Source organism: Rhinolophus sinicus, chromosome 5 (genome assembly GCF_057876585.1).
Source record: "Rhinolophus sinicus isolate RSI-liver-muscle chromosome 5, RSI-T2T, whole genome shotgun sequence".
Taxonomy (NCBI): Eukaryota; Metazoa; Chordata; class Mammalia; order Chiroptera; family Rhinolophidae; genus Rhinolophus; species Rhinolophus sinicus.
This window is the reverse complement of record NC_142505.1, coordinates 83,274,002-83,293,576: the sequence shown is the minus strand read 5'-3', so window position 1 is coordinate 83,293,576 and position 19,575 is coordinate 83,274,002. Positions and strand designations below refer to the sequence as shown.

The 19,575-nt window shown below is 48.9% G+C and overlaps 1 long non-coding RNA gene across 1 annotated transcript in view; it reads right to left on the bottom strand.

The window, feature by feature from the left end:
* Positions 1-424: 424 nt before the first annotated feature.
* Positions 425-19,575, bottom strand: part of LOC109451127 (uncharacterized) — a 47,117-nt gene continuing 27,966 nt past the window's right edge. Inside the window, exon 6 of the long non-coding RNA XR_016021353.1 lies at positions 425-4,791. This is a non-coding gene — a long non-coding RNA (uncharacterized LOC109451127). The remainder of the gene's footprint in view (positions 4,792-19,575) is intronic.

Below are 19,575 nucleotides of genomic sequence, written 5' to 3'. Positions count from 1 at the left end.
AAAGCCCAAGGCCCCCCCTTGCCAGCCCCCCCACAGGCCCTATTCAGTGGCAAGAGCAGCGACAGGCAGGTTAATAAAACAGGAGCCAGCGTGAGGAGCTGGGCTGTGGGCCGAGGCCCCAGCGTGGTGGCCCTCCCAAAGGAGAGAGGAGGATGGGGGTGGGGAGTGCGGAGAAGCTGGCTTGCCGCCCAGCCAGTGCCCTCCCCACTCTAGCCAATCTAGAGGACTCTACCCATGGCAGGTTCTGGGGCTGTAATCCCTCTGGGCGAGTGGGAATTCAGCCCCTGGAGCACACCTTCCTGCAGTGGCCTCTGGGGGAAGCGCCCCCTCCTACATCAGGACCACTGAACCCCATAACCAGAATAAGAGGAGTTCTGGATCTGGGGATGGGGAAGGGGGGTGATGGAGATGGGGTACAGGAGAGAAATGGCAGTAAAAGATTGGAGTGGGAATCAGGAAGGTGGCTGGGTGAGATCGAGATGAGGTGGGGATGGGGATAAGGATGGGAATGGAGAAAAAGATGAAGAAGATGAGCACGGAGTTGAGGATGAGGCTGGGGGAGAAGGAATGAGTTGGATGAAAGGGAGGGTGGAGTATGTAGGTGCTAGGGATAGAGATGAGGCTGGGATGGGGACAGAAGGGGAGTTGGTGGAGGTTGCAAGGTAGAGAAGGGGTTGAAGGTAGCAGGTGGCCCTAAGGGATTGGGATTGGAGCTGCATGGAGATGGAGCGGACAGGGAAGGGTAACATGGGGAGCATCTGGCAATGGGCATGGCCTCCAGCTTGTTCACCACGTATCGCCAGCACACAGCCTGGCCAGAGGAGGTGCTCAGTAAGTGTATACTTATTACGTAATTGGTGCTCAAAACGTGTTTGTGGAATGAATGAATGGGGTGGCAGTCAGTGAGCTGTGGAGGCTGGGAGCTTGCTCATGCTGGAATTAGTGACCACAGCCACACCACGGCCACCATCACCCCTCAATACCAACACTTAATGCTTCTCCTTCAGTGCTTTCAACAATCCTTTGAGGCAAGCACATTTACCATTTGACAGAGGTTCAGAAAGTTCAGGTAACTTGCCCAAGGTCACACAGCTCTGACCCCTGACTCAGATATGGTCAGCTATTTCTGGCCCGAGATCCAAACCATACCGAATGGGGAAGAGAGGGAGTTCTGTGTCACAGGGGCTCAAGGACGGTCTCTGGCTGCTATGCTGCGCTGTATGTCAGGCTCTTGGGTTGCCACCCCTTATTCAATCACTCACTGGTTCTGAGTCACTTTTCCCAGCTGGTAGAGATGCTGGGTTTGCTGTCGCTTGGGGCATCATTGCAGTCACTGCTCCCTCCCTATGACAGAGACCCAAAGCTGTTCTCACAGTCTGTCCCTGAAGTCACCCATTTTGAGACAAGGGGGGCCCAGAGCTGGTGCCGGAAGTCTGGAGTAAAAAGGGCTTTGGAATACAATAGAATAGCTTGGCCCTGCCATTGTGGTGTGGCCTTAGGCAGATGACTTAACTTCCTCATGCCTCAGTTTTCCCATCTATAAAATGGAGAAAATAATACCTCCTAGGGTAGTGATGTGGATTCCAAGGGAGAGGTCTGTGCAGTGTCTGGCACAGAGAAAGTTCTCAGTAAATGCTGGTTCCCTGCTCCTAGGACCAGGTCACCTCCACAGGTGCTTCTGTTTCTTTTTCTGGGAAATGTCTGATCCCTTCATCTAGGTTGCAGAAAGGAAAAACAGGGAGAAGGGACTTCTTGCTTCCCCGGTGTCTGTCCTGTCACCCCTTTCAGAGGACTCAGTGTAAGAGGATGAAATTGAATTTTGTAGGCCTAGAAAAAGAGGTGGGATGGGTGAGCCTCTGATGGTGAGGATACTTTGTTGTCTTCTCAGAAAGGGTAGATGGATTCAGGCTGAAGGCATGAGAGGGGCTTCCACCCCCTCACATCTACCCCCACTCTACAGCCCTGCTCCCATCCCCAGCCAAGCTCTGGAAGGCCACTGAGAGACGCCAAGCCACGGGACAAGACACAGAGCCTTTCAGGCTGGTGCCAACTGGCTGCTGCCCCTCCAGCCTCCCCATGGCCAGTGCCAGTCAGTCTCTGGAGGGCATGGCTGGGCAGCCAGGCCAGCAGCTAGGAGCCCAGGCCTGGGAGGGCAGAGGCGGCTGCAGCAACCTGAGCACTCGATAAACCATTAATTCTTAATAAACGACAGGCTGTGCATTATTTAACAATAATGATACTTTCTGTTCCATTATAGATTAAAACACCGGCCTCTTCTTATTAATCCTGCATTTCAAAAGCTTGTAAATCCTGCTCAGCCAGTGGAGATAAAAGCCAGCTCATCCCCATCCCAGGGCTGTCACGCTTGCACTGACACAGTAGCTCAGCAGCCGGGCCTGTGTGCGCACACACGTGTGCCTGGGTCCACCCACTGCCCTGCATCATGGACAGGAGACAGGAGCACAGCTGCAGGTGTGGGGGTTGCCTCCACTCTCTGTTTTGCGTCCTCTCTCTCGGAGTCTCCTATCTCTCGGTTTCTTTTCTCCCTCTCAGCATTTTTATCTGATTTTTCTCTTTTTTGGTTTATCTGTTCTTTTCTGTCTTGTTTCTCCCTTTCTTTGTATATTTCTCTCTTTCTGTTTTTGCTGTCTCCACTTTTTCTTTTTTTCTTCTCCCGTCTCTCTTTCTCTCTCATACATCACTGGCCTCTCCCTTCTTTACCTTTACATTATTAAACCAAACAGACCCACAATATGCACAGACTCTATCCCATATGGTCTTTACTTTCCTCAGGGTTCCTCTGAGGGGTGGGGTAGGGAGAAGGTAAGAGAACTCCTTAGAAAATGAAAAAGAGGGGCACAGAAAACCCCAAGACTTTGCAGGCTGGATGGGTTCTGATCTTGAGCCCTCCTGACCTACTCTGAGAGCTAGGAACTGCTAGTGCACTCTCTGGGGGATTCTCGTGCCCCTCTGTATTACCTCCAGGCTCTGTTTACATATTCCCAAGGGACTGGGAACTCACTACCTAAGGAGATAGTCTCTTTTATTGCTGCAAAGCTCCTATTATCCAGGAACATCTTCAGTAGGAGACCATATTCACTTTCAGGCCCCCTCTGGCAAGTGACAGGGCTTTGGGAATCTGAAGGCTGTCATTCTAACCCCCTGACACCTCCAGCCTCATTGCTGACATTCCTCCAGGCCTCATGTGTCAGTGAGTTGAGTTCCCTCTTTATCCTGGTTCCACTGCTCTGTGCCACCAGGGTGTGTCAGAGAACTATTAAAGGTGGCCCCAAAGTTAACCATAGCCTTCCTGTGGTGCAGTCAAAACAGAGATCAGCTAGATCCTCCTGCCGTCTGGGGATCAGAAACCATAACTAAGGGCTTGGGAAGAAAATTCACTCTGACCTTGAAAGGCTCTTTCAAGGTCATTGCAAAATATCATTATTGAAGTTTTAATACATGCTAGGCACGCCTTTTATATTCCTTATCTCATTCAATCCTATGAGATCCATTCTAATATTATTCCAGTTTTGCAGATTAGGAGACAGGCTTGTAGAAATTAAGTTAACTTGGCCATGGTCACAGCTTAGAAAGGGGTAACGCCAGAATCTGAACTTGGTTCTCTCTGAAGCATTTAAATTCAGTAGGAGACTGCAGCCCTAGAGAGCTAACCTTGGATGTTCTCGCCAAGTACTTGGAACTAAGTGTCTCCTTGGTCCACTGGGCCCCCAAAGTCATCGTGACCGGTGTCCCTGAAGCTAAACTCCCACTTCAGGATTGGACTAACGGTGTCCCAACATGGGCTTTCCAGATAGAGGTATAGATCGGGTGGGGATTTCTGGCAGCTCTATTTGCATTTGTTGGCTATTTCTTCAGGTCAAGTAGGAAGAGATAGTCCTTGACACTTACTGACTGCTCCCACACGTCAGGCTCTAGCATCAACTCCTTTCATTTTCACTATAACTCCATGCAGGGGGGTGTTTAAACCCATTTTAAAGAGTGGCATACTGAGGCTCAGAGAGGTTAAGTCAATAGTATTCATGCTTACCCCTTGCTCAGGAATCTTGGAGCTTGACTGTGATGCTTCTTTGGGATAGTGTGTGTGTAGAGAGAAAATGGGAGAGGAACAGGGGTCAGCTTAAAGAAACACAGGGTTGAAGAGGAGAGGTGAGCAGCTTTCTTTTTTTTTTGAAATGTACGAATGGGAAATTTAACTTGATCCCTTGTGGTTTCTGGGCCAACCCCTGAGTAAAGTTGGATGGTTTTTACAAAGGAAAATTTTATCCATTTTCTGGTTTTTATGGGGCTTCCTCAATGAGCAAAACCTCTCCTGTTGGTGCTTAGAGAGGATTTCTCTGCATGGCCCACAGTGATGCCGTGTAATCTTGCAAAAAATATGGTACTAATATTCGTCGGGTTAGGGTTAGTTATTTTTATGTCTTTGTCATTTTGTTTCTCGGCAGCTCTTTCTGCCGCCTGAAAAGGACGCAGCGGACACTTTATTTCCAGAGTCATATTTTTTAATTTGATCAAAGCAAATTTCACTTGTTCTTTGTATAAATTATTTAACTCATTTCTTTTAGGTTAAATGTCTCAATAGGAAGATAGAAAGTCTTTCCATCACATTTTCTTCCAGGATTTTAATCAGTTCCTCTAGATGGTATGTACTTCTCGGTCCTCCATCTTTCTCTGTCTTTTCGTCTCTCTCCTTCTTTCCCTGTGTTTCCCTATCTTCTCTTCTCCAGCTCTTGGGTCTCTTGGCCTCAGCCCAGCTTCAGTCCCTCTGTGACTCTGGGTGGGAAGAATGGGGAGAGTGGGAATATGGAGGCCCCCGCTAGCATACACTGAACCTCCGCGGTGGGATGAATTACCTAAAGGCACGCTTCCTCTGAGCTGACAGGTTCCAGGCTTGGCCAGCAGAGTGAGGGCTAGTGTCAGGCCCTGCTGGGCTCCTCAGCGAGGTCTCTGTGCCTAACCTGAATTGCTGCTCCTGCCTCTTCTAGACCTGTGCTCCCCCCACCCCCTTCTCCCTCTAGGGCTGCAATCTCCTGCTGAATTTAAATACAAGATCCTCTTCCCAAATTCCAGCTCCCTTTCCTAATGAAAAACTCCATCTTACTCAATCAGTTGCCCCTTGTCACAGGCAGGTTTCCTCAGTGTCTTATTTCACTCTGGTCTGGTTCCCTCAGCCCCAGGGCTCTTCCTGGGCAACCCCACCTGTGCCCATCCCCAGGTTAGGCCTGATGCCTCACTCTGATAATAGTGCAGGGCTGGGGGTGGGGGTGGCTAAGGTAGAGGCTTGGGGGCTGAGAAGTGGTACTGCAGAGGAGAGGGGCTTGGCTTTGCCAGGAGCCCTGCCTCTCAAGGAAGCCCCATCTCTGTCTGGCCCCAGGCCCTGTCAAGTGAAGCAGAAACCGGCAGAGCAAGCTCATTACTCTGTGCACACTCTTCCTACCCTCACATCACATTGTTTCAGCCAAGAACAAGTCTCCAGTGGGAATTCCCTTTCCTCTTACTTTTAAAATATACAGTAATTAACAAACTAACGCTATTAACTGCGACAACGAGGAAATTACAATAAAATCACTGCAGAGTCCACAAACAGTTGGTCTGGTGGTGGGTCTCAGCTCTGTCTGGCTGGGAGAGGCCCAGTCTGGGCCCAGGTGTCGTCATCTTAGCCACAGCAGGGGGTGGGGGGGACTCTCAGTCTAGGAAACTTCTGCCAGGGGTGGGGCCATGAGTCCTCAACAGGTCAAGTCAGGCTTCAGGCACAGCTGCTGCATTTCCTGTGCAGGAAGAGTCAGGATCCTGGCCATTCTTCCAGGGCCGGAGGTTTGCTCTTTTATGAAACCCTTAAATAATAGAGCTGTGGCCTGGTGCTGACCTGGGCATGTCTTTGAGGACATGGCCTCTGCTCCAGAACAGGCCCAGTGACTTCCCTTCAAGGCCACAGTAGGTTCTGACAAAGTCTCCAGAGGATGCAGCTCAAAGAGAGGCTGAGGGAGGGCCTGCTGGACCACTATGACGTCCTTCTCTGACCCTGTGGAAGCATCTTCAGAGTTGCCCTGTCCAAACTTCTGCTTTCCTTCCAGCACAGTCAGGCTGAGCCTCCTCTTGGGGGAGATTTTGCTCAGGTGCAGCCAAAGACCCAGGAAGGAGTGGACTTTTTACCCAATTGTCCGCCAGTCTATTTCTGGTCTTACTTCAGTTCTTCATGCTGCAGCCCAGTGTAATTTCCTCTGGTGAGTTCCCAGTAAGCCTAGTCCATGAATTCCAGGGGTCCTTCCCACCCTTGCCTCCTGATCCCAGGTTTCACAATCTCCCCTGTTGGTTCTTTGAATCCCCTTTCCGCATCAGGCAACCATGGTGACCCAAGAGCAAACAGTTGGTTCTCATCCTCCCTCCCTAGACTTTGTGTCTCCTTGCATATTGACAAATGTCTGCTCAGAATGTTTAATGATTCTGTTCAGAAACCCACAGTGAAGTTATATTATTATCCCCATTTTACAGATGAGGAAACCAAGGCTCAGAGAGGTTAAGTGACTTGTTTGAGATCACACAGCCATGAAGGCACAATGTCAGGACTTGAATAGCGTGTTATATTTTCCTACACGATTATATCTTCCTTGTCACCTCCTGGTTCTTAGGGAATGAATACTCCCAATGAGAGGACACAAACTTGACTTTCCTTCCTCTCCATGACCATGGTGGGCGTAGGGAGGTGTATAAAAAATAAAAATAATAGCTCATCTCAATTTTCCCATTACAACAGCATTATGAATTGTGTGCTACCATCATGTAGATTTTACATGTGGGAAAACTGAGGCTTGGAGAAGTGCGGTACTCTGCCCAAGGCCATAGAGCTGGTGGTGACAGAGTCACAGCTTAAACCCAGCCCTGTCTGATGCCAGAGCCCACTCCTGCCTTTAGATACTTGCCTGAAGAGTGAGACAGACTGACTTGAAATCAGCGACAGTGAGTCCAGCCATGGTGAGTGGCGAGTCTGAGAACCTCATTAGGAGTGAAGCTGCCACACATGTCAAAAACTCTGGCCGCCCAGCCAGCCCCACTCAGGCTTCCAGCACACAGTGTACACATCCTTACTAATTCACCAAACTCAATCACGTTGCTGTGATGGATTTTCCCATCATTACTCCTGAGTGAGTGACAACCTGCTCAGACACTTGCCTTCCCCGCTGCTTTCGGAGAGTTTCAGAAATCAGAATACTTTGCTCCCTAAGTTGATTTCAACTTGTCCTAAAGTCATTTTAATTGGTGAAGCATCAGAGGCAATTTGGGTAACTTTCTGAGAGACCCTTCTCACCAGCGCTGAGCTGCAGAAGGGGGGGAGTTGAATGCCACCTCAGCCCCCAGGGTGGCACGTTCCCCTCCTCTGATTGGTCAGGAGACCAGCCCCTCGCTTTATTTTCATGTTTCTTGCTGAGGTTCCTACCGCTGGTTCCTGAGGATAACAAGATTCATTTTCTCAATGGCTCTGACAGATAGGATTGTTATTGTTATTACACTCATATACCACCTTTCCTCTGAGGAGCTTAAGGCGCTTTACAAATTTGAAAATTATCTAATAATCTTCCAGCAACCCTGAGAGAGGGGGGAAGCTGCAGCTAGAGGCACTGCAGTACAGCTAGAGAACCCCCCCTCAATCCTCACCTCCTCACACAACCCAGGAGGGTGGGCATATGGCCACTGCTGGGTTGGGGGCACACTGAGCTGGAGGTGTGGAAGAGTCCCACTCCCCCTGCTGGATAAGGAAGAGGAAGATGTCTGGGTGGGAGGAGGGAGAGAGGAAGGAAGAGGGAGGGAGACAGACCCAGCTCCAAAGGACAAAATCCAATGGGAGGGAACTCAGGCAAGAAGAATTTCTTTTTAAGACACAAGAAATGAGAGGAAGCAGGAGGCTCCCAGGGGCTTGTGGGTAAGAGAGCTGAAATTCAAAATGGAAATCTACCAAAGCAGCAACTAGGCAGGTTGCAAAGGACCCTGCATGAGAACACGGACAGAAATATCAAGAGGACCCAAATTGCAAATTTAGGTGGCTGCTTTTAGGTGGGTGTGGGAAGCCTCTGTGGACTTCCCTTTTCCTCACCTACCAGCTGAGAGGTGTGGCATTAGGTCTCTGCCAGCTTGACATCCTGTGATTCTGTCTTCCTTTAAATTTCCTCTTGCCAGAGGTGGCCACAGTAATTACAGCACCTTTACTAAGCGTGAAGAGAAAGCTACTATCAAAATGATGGAAGGGCTTAACTGTATCGCCATTATTTTCTTGAGAAGTAGGCATGCATATCCACCTTATTGGAGGCTGTGCTTCTGGGATTATGGATCTGTGATGGTTCTAGGCCTTTTGGAGACTAGGTATAGTATTGTGGTTAGGAACTGGGCTCTGAGATCAGACAATGTGGTGACCTTGGGCAAATGACATAACAGCTCTGAGCCTCAATTTCCTCATCTGCTCCAGGAATAGTGACTATCTTTTGTGGATACTGGAGGATGAACTGAGAAGATGTGTGCCGAGCACAGCCAGCCATGAAAATGGTGAAGACGAAGAGGAGGGAATACAGATGCTGATGATATGGTGTGATATTGTGATTTATAATAATGTATATTGGGTCTTTGTCCTGTATTTGGCACAAAGCTCCCAAAACCCTTGGGATTTTCTAAGTGATGAGAGCCATTAAGGTGTTTTATGTTATACTATTAATGAAATGACTTTTGGAAAACCCCTAGGTCACCTAAGGATGGTGGCTGGCTGCCAGGGGAACAAACTTTGTGATTAGAGGCTTGGAACTTTCAGTCCCATTCTCCTATTGCCCCCTCCACCCCAGCTCTGGGAGGGAAGAGGGGCTGGAGATTGATTTCAATCACAAATGGCCGGTGATTGAATCAATGGTGGCTATTTAATGAAGCCTCCTTAAAACCCAGAAGGACAGGGTTTGGAGAGCTTCCGGGTTGGTGACCCTGTGGAGGTGCTGGGAGAGTGGCATGCTTGGAGGGAGCAGGAAGCACCCCCCCCCTTTTCCCTATAGCTTGTCCTATGCATCTCTTCCATCTGGCTGTTCCTGAGTTCTATCTTTTATAATAAACCAGTAATCTAGCAAGCAAAATGTTTCTCTGAGTTCTGTGAACCTCTCTAGCAAATTAATGGAAACTAAGGAGGGTGTCATCGAAACCTCCAATCTATAGCTGGTTGACCAGAAGCACAGGTGACAACCTGGACTTGTGATCATTGAAGTGGTGGGGGTGTGGGGGTGGGGCAGTCTTAGAGGACTGAACCCTTAACCTGCAGAATCTGATGTTATCTCTAGGTGGATAGTGTCAGCATTAAGTTGAACTGTAGGACAGCCAGCTGTGTTTGAGAATTGTTGTTGGTGTGGGGAAATCCCCTCCTCCCCACACTGGAATTGGGTCATCAGAACCCTTTTAGATAGCTAACCTTCCCTTGAACTCCTAAAGGTTCTGTCCTCCCTCAAGGGCTAGGACAGCCCAAACAAGACTCAGGGGCAGTTGGCAGGCTGGGAATTTGGGTGGGAAGGGGCTGGAGACCCAGCAGGATGGTCTTTGAGGCATCTGCCCTTTACCCTGTCCCCACCCCAGGCCCACCAGATCATGGCTCTCATTCTAATCTCCTTCACTGCTCTCTCCCCACTGCCCTTAGCTTCCTCTGTGCCTTAATTGATGCAGGAGGTGCCGGCTGGCTGCATCCCTCTGCTGCTCCCCCAGCTGGCACCTCTCTATTTCCACTGGGGCTTCTAGAGAAGGCCGGGGCCACCCTCTGCTTTGACTGTGTGAGGACCCCCATTGAGGAGCTCAAAGGAGGACATTGAGAGCTGGAAATGATACTGCAGACCAGAGTTTGAACAGTAGGTTGGGGAGGAAGGACAGTATAATTCAGGACAGTGAGCTGGAGAGAGGGCAGAGAAGCTTTTGAGGGTGAAGAGAAATATAAGAGTAGGAGGCCCTGTAGTTCTCTCCATAGTCCTCCTACTGAAATGAGACAGTGGGACTCACTACATGGGAGATATTATTTCTATATATAAGGGACTTGAACATCCGCAGGTTTTGGTATCTGAGGATCCTGGAACCAATCCCCCATGGATACAGAGCGATGACTGTAGTTAAGCTTTTGGGGAGTCAAAAGTTATATGCATATTTTTGATTGTAAGGGGGTCAGTGCCCCAACCCCCACATTGTTCAAGGGTCAACTGTATACATACTCATATTTTTAAAATAATTATGAAATTTCAAAATAACGTGCCCTCCAAGACACTGTGGAGCTGGTACCACACATCCATCCATTCGATAAATATTTACTAAGTAGTGACCCTGCCAGACCCAGCGAGGCACAGGGTACAATGCTGAACAAAACCAGACGTGTGCCATGCCCTCACAGAGCTGAGAGTCTAGTGAGGGAGGCAGATTTTAAACAGGCGAACACACAAATAAAGAAATGGTCTTAAAAGTGACTTGTTCCTTCCATCAGACATTAACAATACCTGGGAGAGAAAACTACGTAAGCTCTAGACGGCCAGCCAGGGAAAACCTCTCTGTGGAAGTGCTAGTTCAGATAAGATCTAAAGGCTGAGTGGGCAACTAACTGGCCAGGAGCAGATTGGGGATCGAGGGCAGAGGGGACAGCAAGAAGGGCTATGAGGAGCCCAACTGACGGGCCAGCAGCGCCTGAGCCATGAAGGACCTTGGAAAGAGGTGGAATTTTCTTTTATTCTTTAGTGCGATGGGAAGTTATTGAAGGAGAGTGATCTAATTTAGGTTTATAATGATCTCTCTGGTGGTTGGTTGAGTGCAGAATGGATTAGGGAGAGGGACAGGAATGGAAGTAGCAAGACCGGTGAGCAGGCTGTTTTAGGAGATACAGGATAGGGGGCCTCCCATGATGTCCCCCTCTACCCACCTGCATCTAGCGTACAGTGGTTCTCAATGTTGGCTAAACAGTAAACTCACCTGCGGTATTTTAAGAATCCTGATGCCCAGGCTGCACCCAGACCACTTAAATCAGAATCTCTGGGGGGGGGGGGGGGTAGTACCAGTCCTTTTCAAAGCTTCCCAGGTGATTTTCCTTTTTTTAAAATTAAATTTATTAGGGTGACAATGGTTAGTAAAATTATAATACATAGGTTTCAAGGGTACAATTCTGTAATACATCACCTATTTATCACATTGTGTGCTCACCACTGAGAGTCAGTTCGCCTTCCATCACCAGGTGATTTTCTAATGTACTGTTCCTGTACAATCTCCCTGTCCAAGATGGTGGGGAAGGGAACTCACGTTGAGAAGCGCCTACTATGTGTCTGGCTATGCCATTTCATTGGCTTACATTAGTTCATTTAATCCATCACAACTGTGAAAGATGGGTGCCACTGTACCCACTTTACAGAAGAGGAAACAAACTCAGAAGAGTGAAAGATTTTGCTTTCCTACTTCCTGGCCTTGAGGAAGTTACTTAAACCTTTCTGAGTCTCAGTGTTCTTTTTTAATAGCTGGGGACTGTCTCTACTTATAGAATTGCCAGCAGAGTTAAATGAGGCAGGTTTGCCCACATTTGGAATATATTAAGAGTTCCATTATAACTACTACCGTGTTTCCTCGAAAATAAGACCTACCCCAAAAATAAGCCCCCGTTAAGACCGTCAGCCAGACGGACGCATTTAGTACATTATGACGATGTTCCAGAAGAAGATGACATGACTGTATTTGAATACATATAGATTGTTGCACATGAAAAAATAAGACATCCCCTGAAAATAAACCCGAATGCGTCTTTTGGAGCAAAAATTAATATAAGACCTGGTCTTATTTTCAGGGAAGTAGGTATTAGCAGAGCCCAAGGTCCCAGAGTCAGTAAGTGGCAGAGGCAGGATTTGAGCCACTGGTCTGTCGTATCTTCCATTGCACAGGGGCTATCCGTTGTCCCTGTGGGTGTCCCGATGGAACCAAGCCCAGGAGCAGGGCTCAGAGCCCCTGACCAAGCCTGGGAATCAGCACCCACTCTCCGCACACCAATCAGGTTGCTGCATTGACACCCCGGTTTCAGTAGGCCACCCTGCTTCCCTCTGAAAGGAGGGAGTAGGAACTATTCTCCCCTTTCACAGATAAGGGGAAGTGGCTTGCCCGAAGTCAGAAAATAAGTTAGAGACAGAGCTAGGCTATGAACACAGGTTCTGAAGTCATGTGGACTTAAATTTCATTCCCAGCCCTGCCTCTTTTGAGCTGTAATGCTTTGGACAAGTTTCTTAACCTCTAAGCCTCAGTTTCTTCATCTGTAAAATGGAGATAAGTAAAGAATAATGTACATCTAATCAACTGATAAGGAAGGAGCTCTAAGACATATTATTCTTTAAAAATAAAAATGCAGAACAGTTTTAATACAGTATGCACCAAGCTGAACTTTCTTGTGTGTGTGTGTGTGTGTGTGTTTGTGTGCGCGCATGCACTCGTACATATCAGAAAGTCCACAAAACAACTGAAACAGTAGGGCTGGGGCTGGAATAGAAGAGTTACTTTTCATTGAGTAGAATTGGTGCTACAACTGAGCTTTGAATACCACGGGTTTGAACTGTGCAGGTGCACTTATACATGGAATCCTTTCATCTTGTAAACAGGCAACATAAACTTATGGTCTTGATAAATACATAAATGTATTTTCTCTTCCTTATGATTTGCTTATAACATTGTCTTTTCTCTAGCTTACTTTATTATAAGACTACAGTACAGAATACATATGACATACAAACTATGTGTTAATTGACTGTTATCTGTAAGACTTCTGGTCGAACAGAAGCTATTGTAGCTTCTAGTACAATAGAAGCTAACAGTAGGCTATTAGTTAAGTTTTAGGGGAGTCAAAAGTTATATGCGGATTTTAGACTGCATGCGGGATCGGTCCCCCCAACCCCTACGTTCTTCAAGGGTCAACTATATTTGAATTTACTTTGTGCAGGTTTTATCAGTTTAAAAAATTTTAATGGGGTGTTAATACTTCTGGGGTTGACTCAAGGATTAAATAAATTCTTACAAGTGATGTGCTTAACACAATGCCTAGCACAGAGCAAGTACTCAGTTCCACACCACAATATTTATTAAGCACGTAGTAGTTTCCATGGGTCTCAACTCTTCATGCCCCCTACCACATCCACATACTTGCCAAGGCCGCAGGACTTGCTTTGGCCATGGGTGTGCTTGCGTGGTTAGGCATGCTCTCTTGCAGTCCTGCCTTTTGCAAAAGAACAGGCCTCAGGTAGCAGCGGGTCCAACAAGGGTGAGAGGCATGTGGAACAGATCTGCACCCAGTCCATAGTCCAGCACCAAGCCCAGCTGAGCCCAGTCCAAATCAACCAAACCCAGTCAGCCTGCAAGAAGTACTTATTGTTGTAGAACCTTGAGTTTTGGAGTAGTTTTACACAGCATTATTATGACAAAAGCTGACTAATACAGACTATATGGCAGGGGATACAATGGTGAGCAAAAACAGATATAGTCCCTGCCTTCATGAAGCTTATACTTATAATCATGAAAAGGTCAGGAGAGTATTTAATGGCAGGGAGGTGGGGAAGGTTGATCTAGGCAGTGAGTCAAAGAAACTTCCTTGAGGAATTGAGACCCTGAAGGATGAACAGTTAGTTAACCAGGTAAACTCCTGCAGACAAAGGAACAGAATGTGCAAAGGCCCTGAGGCTGGAGGAGACCCGTGGCTCCAACAAGGGACTGTAAGACGAGGGAGGGGGTACAGAGTAGGCAAGGGTTTTTTTTAAGCAAAGGAAAGAATGGAAGGGTTTGGGAAGAGAGTTTGGGGGAAGGGAGAGGAAGACATGATTAACAGCATACTGTCAGAGGTCATTTGGACTGAGGTTATACACATACTGGAAGTCATGTTAGTTGAGGGAAGTATTACAACTGTTACAACATCTGTGCCCATCTCTGTATCTCTGCCACATTTGCGTCTATATCCATATCTGTCCTTGCTTTTGTGTCCAGCCTCAGAAGCTCCAGGGCCTCTAGCCCCTTCCCAGATTACTGGGTTCCTGAAAAACTGTGCCGCACGTGTATACCCTATGCATTTCCCAAACTATTGCCCGCTCTGTGGGCACCTTGGGTCTCTCCAGGCAGGACGGGTATCTCTGGACCAGCAGAGGCTGAAGGCCCCCAGGACTCCAGAGCCTGAAGCTGGATGAGGATTCCTCCCAGTTGGAGGCAAGGAGCAGGAGGCACAAAAGGCCCCGGCATCTGCAAACCTCTCATCAGTGCAAATCAATGCGAGATTAAAATTCATGATGGTTCCGGGGCACAACTGCAAACAATTTGTTCAGTAAACTTTGCTCTAATTGGTATTCGTAGAATTTCCTGTTAATCAGGCCCCTTGGGCTCTGTGGGGCTGGGATGATCTGTCTCCCCATGACAGGACAGGGCGCACGTGTGGGTGGGTATGAGAAGAAGGCGGGGGAGGATGGTCAAATGCGAGTTTCTGTAATTATGTGCCTCGTTATGTCTCGCTGTGGGGATCCAAGCGCCAGACTGGGGTGTCCACAGGTGACTTTGCCCAGGGTGTATTTCTGTTCCACTCCAAGTGGGTGTCTGTGTGTTGGGGGTGGATCTGCCTGAGTCAGAGTCTGTGGGCTAGTCGGTTGGGGGGGGGGTGTCTGTCCAGGTGTGCGCTTAGGGGCTGGGGTAATGCATATCTGTTGGGGTATGTGCCCCGGTGGTGAGGGTATGCTCCTGGCGAGTTTGTGTTGGTGCCTGCACGTGCCTGTCCAGGTATGTGTCTGCAGGTCACGAAGGACTTGTGTTGCAGGGTCTGCGTCTCAGTGTGGAGGCTCTGGCTCCAAGAGATAGTAACTGGTGACGATCAAGTTGGTTCCTGGACTCAGAGGGTCTCCTGCCCGTGAGTCCCTGGTCTAATGTGCTAGCTGTCACCAAAGAGGAGCAGGGCCCAGCGGCAGATTGCCCCCACCCCATGCCCACTACCCCTTTCACCAGGGCCCTGTTTCCTATCATGTACCACAGGCCCAAGACCCAGGACCTACTGGCTTTTGAGGCTCTGCTGGGAAATATCAATGACCTCAAATATGAAGAGAGTGCACGTGAAGCAATCACAAATAATGAATGCTTAATTATATGTCTACAAAATGTAACATCGTGTACACTGCAAAGCTGTGCAGCTCACGTAGTTCTATACAAATCACATGTAATGTGGGATCTGGCTGTGTTTTACTGTGTTTGGTATTATGGGAGGTGTAGCCTCCAGGAGTAAGAAGACCCAAGAAGGTCTAGAGACAGCCCTGGCCATTCTCTTGAGCTCTGGCAGGAGCGCCCGGCCCTCTTCTCCCTGGTCCCTAGCTCTGCTCACTCTTACAGGGGCATCCTTGGACAGTGACGGGGTCACCCTGGCACACTGTCAGACCCTGACACACAGAGATTGGAAAGGTGTAGCGTGCGTGTGTGTGTGTGTGATGGGCCTCTGAGTGGCAGGACTCCCTGCAGCTTGTGTCTCTGAACGGGTTTATACTCAGACACAGAGTAACTGCAGTGCTTGTATAATTGTGTGTAAGGGACTGTGTCTTATACACAGATGGTTATGATGCTTATTTCTGTTATGTGTGTGTGTGCATGTGCGTGTGCAAACAGATAACTTGCTTGAGCATGAGGGCGTTTGAAGGGGGTGTGCTGGCTGTGGGGGTTGTGCATGTGGCCCCCACCCCACCATCCCTCACACTCATTATCTCAGCGGGAGCAGCTCTTGCCCTGGGGCCCGCCCTCACTGTTTTAAGCAGCTGCTGCTTTTCCTCAGATTAAGCCCTCTGCTCCATCTTCTCATTTTCCTGCTAGGGGGCCATGGGCTGACTGGGGAGGGGTCTCTGGAGAGCAGTGCCCCCAGCAGGCAAGCTAATCCTCCACAGACCCCACCTCCACCCCTTGTCCACAGGCTTCCTCTTTCTTGAGTCCCTGTGACTAGGCAACAGGGATGATGTGACAGTATCAGAGTGCTGGTTGTGTGTGTGTTATGGTGGTGGTGGTGGTGCTGGGTCTAGAGTGAACGGTTCAGAAGCACTGGGACAGGTCCCTAGCTGGCTGGGAGGGTTGGGGCTGGCTCTTGGTCCCAGCATAGGGTCCTGAGCCCCTCTGGCATTGGGGAAGGGCCAGAAGAGCCTGAATTGTAGGTGGCAGGGATGTGGCTTTGCCCAGTTTAGGAAGTCCTGGGCCCACCTGAGGCTTATCCAAGGGCACCCAGAGAGGCTCAGCCTAGGCAGAGGGCATGTAGCCCCCTCTACCTGCTGGGTGAGGGAGAACCAGGATCTCAGCAGAAGTTGCTGAAGAGAGGGGAAGCAGGGAGACAGATGAGAGAAGGGTGGTGGAGGGGGAGCTAATCCCAGAGGACCTTAGTCTGAGCACCTCCCTGATACTGGGGAGGGAGTGGGCTCCAGAGAGTCTGGGTGAAACTCAGGGAAGCTGCAGACAAGGGAGCCCAGGCCTGGGGTAGGTGGATCGGCAGCCATCTCCAAGATAAGTGCTCTGAGCTCTTGTGGCTGCATGGAAGGACCCTCCACCACAACACAAATCTGCAGACCAGGCCAGGTGGGTGCAGGGACATCAGCCGCCAGCACCTTGGCTCTGACTCCAAAACATTCAAGGTCTACCATGTTCCCCTGGGATGCAATCATGAACAAGACCCAGACTAGCCCTCGTGAAGAAACAGGCTGCCGGGAGAGGCAGGAGAGTAGCCAGTGCTGGGCAGGGGGAAGCCAGGGCTGTGGCCATCAGAGGAATCACATGACTCAGCCTGGGGAAACCTTAGGGAAAGCTTCTGAAGGATGCCACTTTTCAGCCAAGGCCTGAATATAATAACAATGTGAATTGTTATTTGAAATAGGAGTAATGAAAGATAGTGACACTGAGCAACCTACCACACGCTCGATATATTATCTCGTTTACCTTTTATAATTGCCCTGTGAGTTAGGTACTAGAATCTCCATTTTACAGATGGGGAAACTGAGGCCCAGAAAGGGGAAGTCCTTTGTCTAGGAATAGAGCGCTAACAGGTGACAGAGCCAACATTTCAAGTCCACCAAAATTTGAGATCCAAGACAAGCCTCCTGCGGTCCTGAGTCACCTTTCGTAACTTCAGCAGCAGTAGCAGTGCAGCTCCCCGAGCACCCTCTCTGACCCTCAGAGGCCAACCTGGCAGCCTGGACCAGGCCCAGGTGAGCAAGATGCAGGGGAAACTGGGAAGGGGAGGTGTAGCCCTCAGGCCCGTGTTTGCAGAGACTGACATCTACCTGGCCCTGTTTTCATTTGCTTTCTGGTTGAGAAGGGAAAAGGCCCATGTTTTTATGACACCAGCTTGTGATTCTATTTTCTGTTTAAATTCTGGGTGAGGGAAAAATAAGAGACATCAGAGAAACCTTCAGAATCTCATTTCGAGAGTCTGAGCTGCAGATAAATGAGCCTCCTGCAGAAACGCTACATCAAAGCGAATTTTCTCAGCTGTATTTTCTTTCTTTTAATAGGGCCATTTACTACATTAATATTCCAGGAAGTCATTTTAATTTTGTGTTTATCATCCATTGGGAAAGTTAAACAGGATCAATATGTAACCAGTGGCAAATTTGGGGATCTTGGGGGAGAAGGGGTGTGTTTGAAAGCCATGGTGATTCCACAACTGGGAGTCCTTAGGAGGGGGCAGGAGGCTAGGAGAGGCAGGAAGGGATGGGGTTGGGGAGAGGAGGGGAAGCGTGGGGGAGTTGTAAGGTGGTAATTGTCTGAACATGCATTGAAAGAACAATTATTGAGTATCTACTAGTGTGAAGCATTGCTCATGCCTTATGTTCTCCAATCCTCACAACTCATGAAGTAGATATTCCTGTCCTCACATATGGGGAAACTGAGGCTCAGAACATTTGTCACACATCCAAGGTCTTATAGAACTCTGATTCATTGACTGATTCATTCCTTCAATAAGTAAGTGTCAAGCACCTGCTATGTGCCAGGCGTTTCCCTAGCAGCTGGAGGCTTTAGGTCAATGAAAGTTAATTTACCAAAAGCCTAAGGCTTCATGTCAAATCCACTGAATGTCTCTTTGGGTGAATTGCCTGCTTCTGGGGAAACAGGTGGGCCCCTGCCCTTGCAGAGGTTACAGTCAGGTGGGGAGACAGGCTTTCATCAAATAATCGCACAAGTCAAGATGAACTTGCCCCTATGGAATGGGGGGGAGGTGTGTGACTTCATCTAGAATAGGTCAGGGAAGGCTTCCTGAGGGTGGTGATGTTCCAGCTGAGATTTGAGGGCAGTGTGGGAGGCAGCTGGGTGAGAGCGATAAGCAGAGTGGTGTGGCTAGTGGTGTGGCTAGGAGCAGGGCCAGCTCCAGGGACCTCCAGGGGCTGCTGAGGTAGACAGAGGATGTGATGGGAGCTCCTGAGCTGGGTCAGGACTTGGGAGCCCTAGCAGGCCATGAGGCAGATGTACACTCTGGGTCAAGTTGTATGCACTGTGGGTCCCCACTCCTCCCCCTGCCAGGCAAAGCTTTGGGCAGTGGAAGGAGATGAGAGTGTGTGTGGGGGGGAGGTAAAAGGGGAGAAGTAGTAGATCTTCACTAAAGCCCTGAATGGAGGGTATCTCAGGGGACTTGGGAGGATGGAGCTAGATCTTAAAAGGAGGGGATGGGTTTTCAAGGAATTGAGAGATCAAGAAGGCAAAACCCTTGAAATCATCCATGATTCCCTTCTTTCTGCCACACTCCCCACATTTGATCTGTCAGCTCATCCTGTTGGCTTTACCTTTACAACATATCCAGAACCAGACCTCTTATCACCATCTCTATCGCTGCCTCCCCAATCTAAGCCACCATCTACTCTCACCTGGATTATTGCAACAGCCTCCTAACTCTTCTCTCTGCCTCTCTCCTTGACCCCCTGCAGTCTAGTTTCAATGACGGTCAGAGTGATACCTTTAAAAGATAAATCAGATCATGCCTAAAGCCCCTGGTGGATTCCTGTCTTATTCAGATAAAAGCTAGTCCTTACAAAGGCCAACAAGGCCCTACGAAATCTGCACTTCCCAGGTGACTTGTGACTCCAATTCCCTACGACTCATCTTTTGCTCACACAGCTACTCTGGCTGGCTTGCAATTCCTATAACGCGCCAGGTAGGGTTCCACCTCACAGCCGTTGCACTTTGCACTTGCTGTTCCCTCTGCCTGGAATGCTCTTCCCCAGATATGTGCTTGCTCCCTCCTTCACGTCCTTTGAGTCTTTATTCCAACTCGCTTTCTCTGTGAGACTGTCTCTGTCCACACTAGTTCAGTTGCTGTCCCCTGCAGCAGCACTCCCTCACTTCCTGGCTGTTTGGTTTTATGCTAGTGCACTTCTCGTTTCTGACATAGATTATAATTTACTGATTTATCTTGTTTGTGGTCGGCCTCCCCTCACTAATGTAAGCTCCACAAAGGCGGGATTTTTGTCCACTTTGTTTACTGCTATGGCCCCTGTGCCCAGAACAGTGCCTCCATCATAAGTGCTCAATCTGCCAGATAAGAAGGGACATCTTCCCACT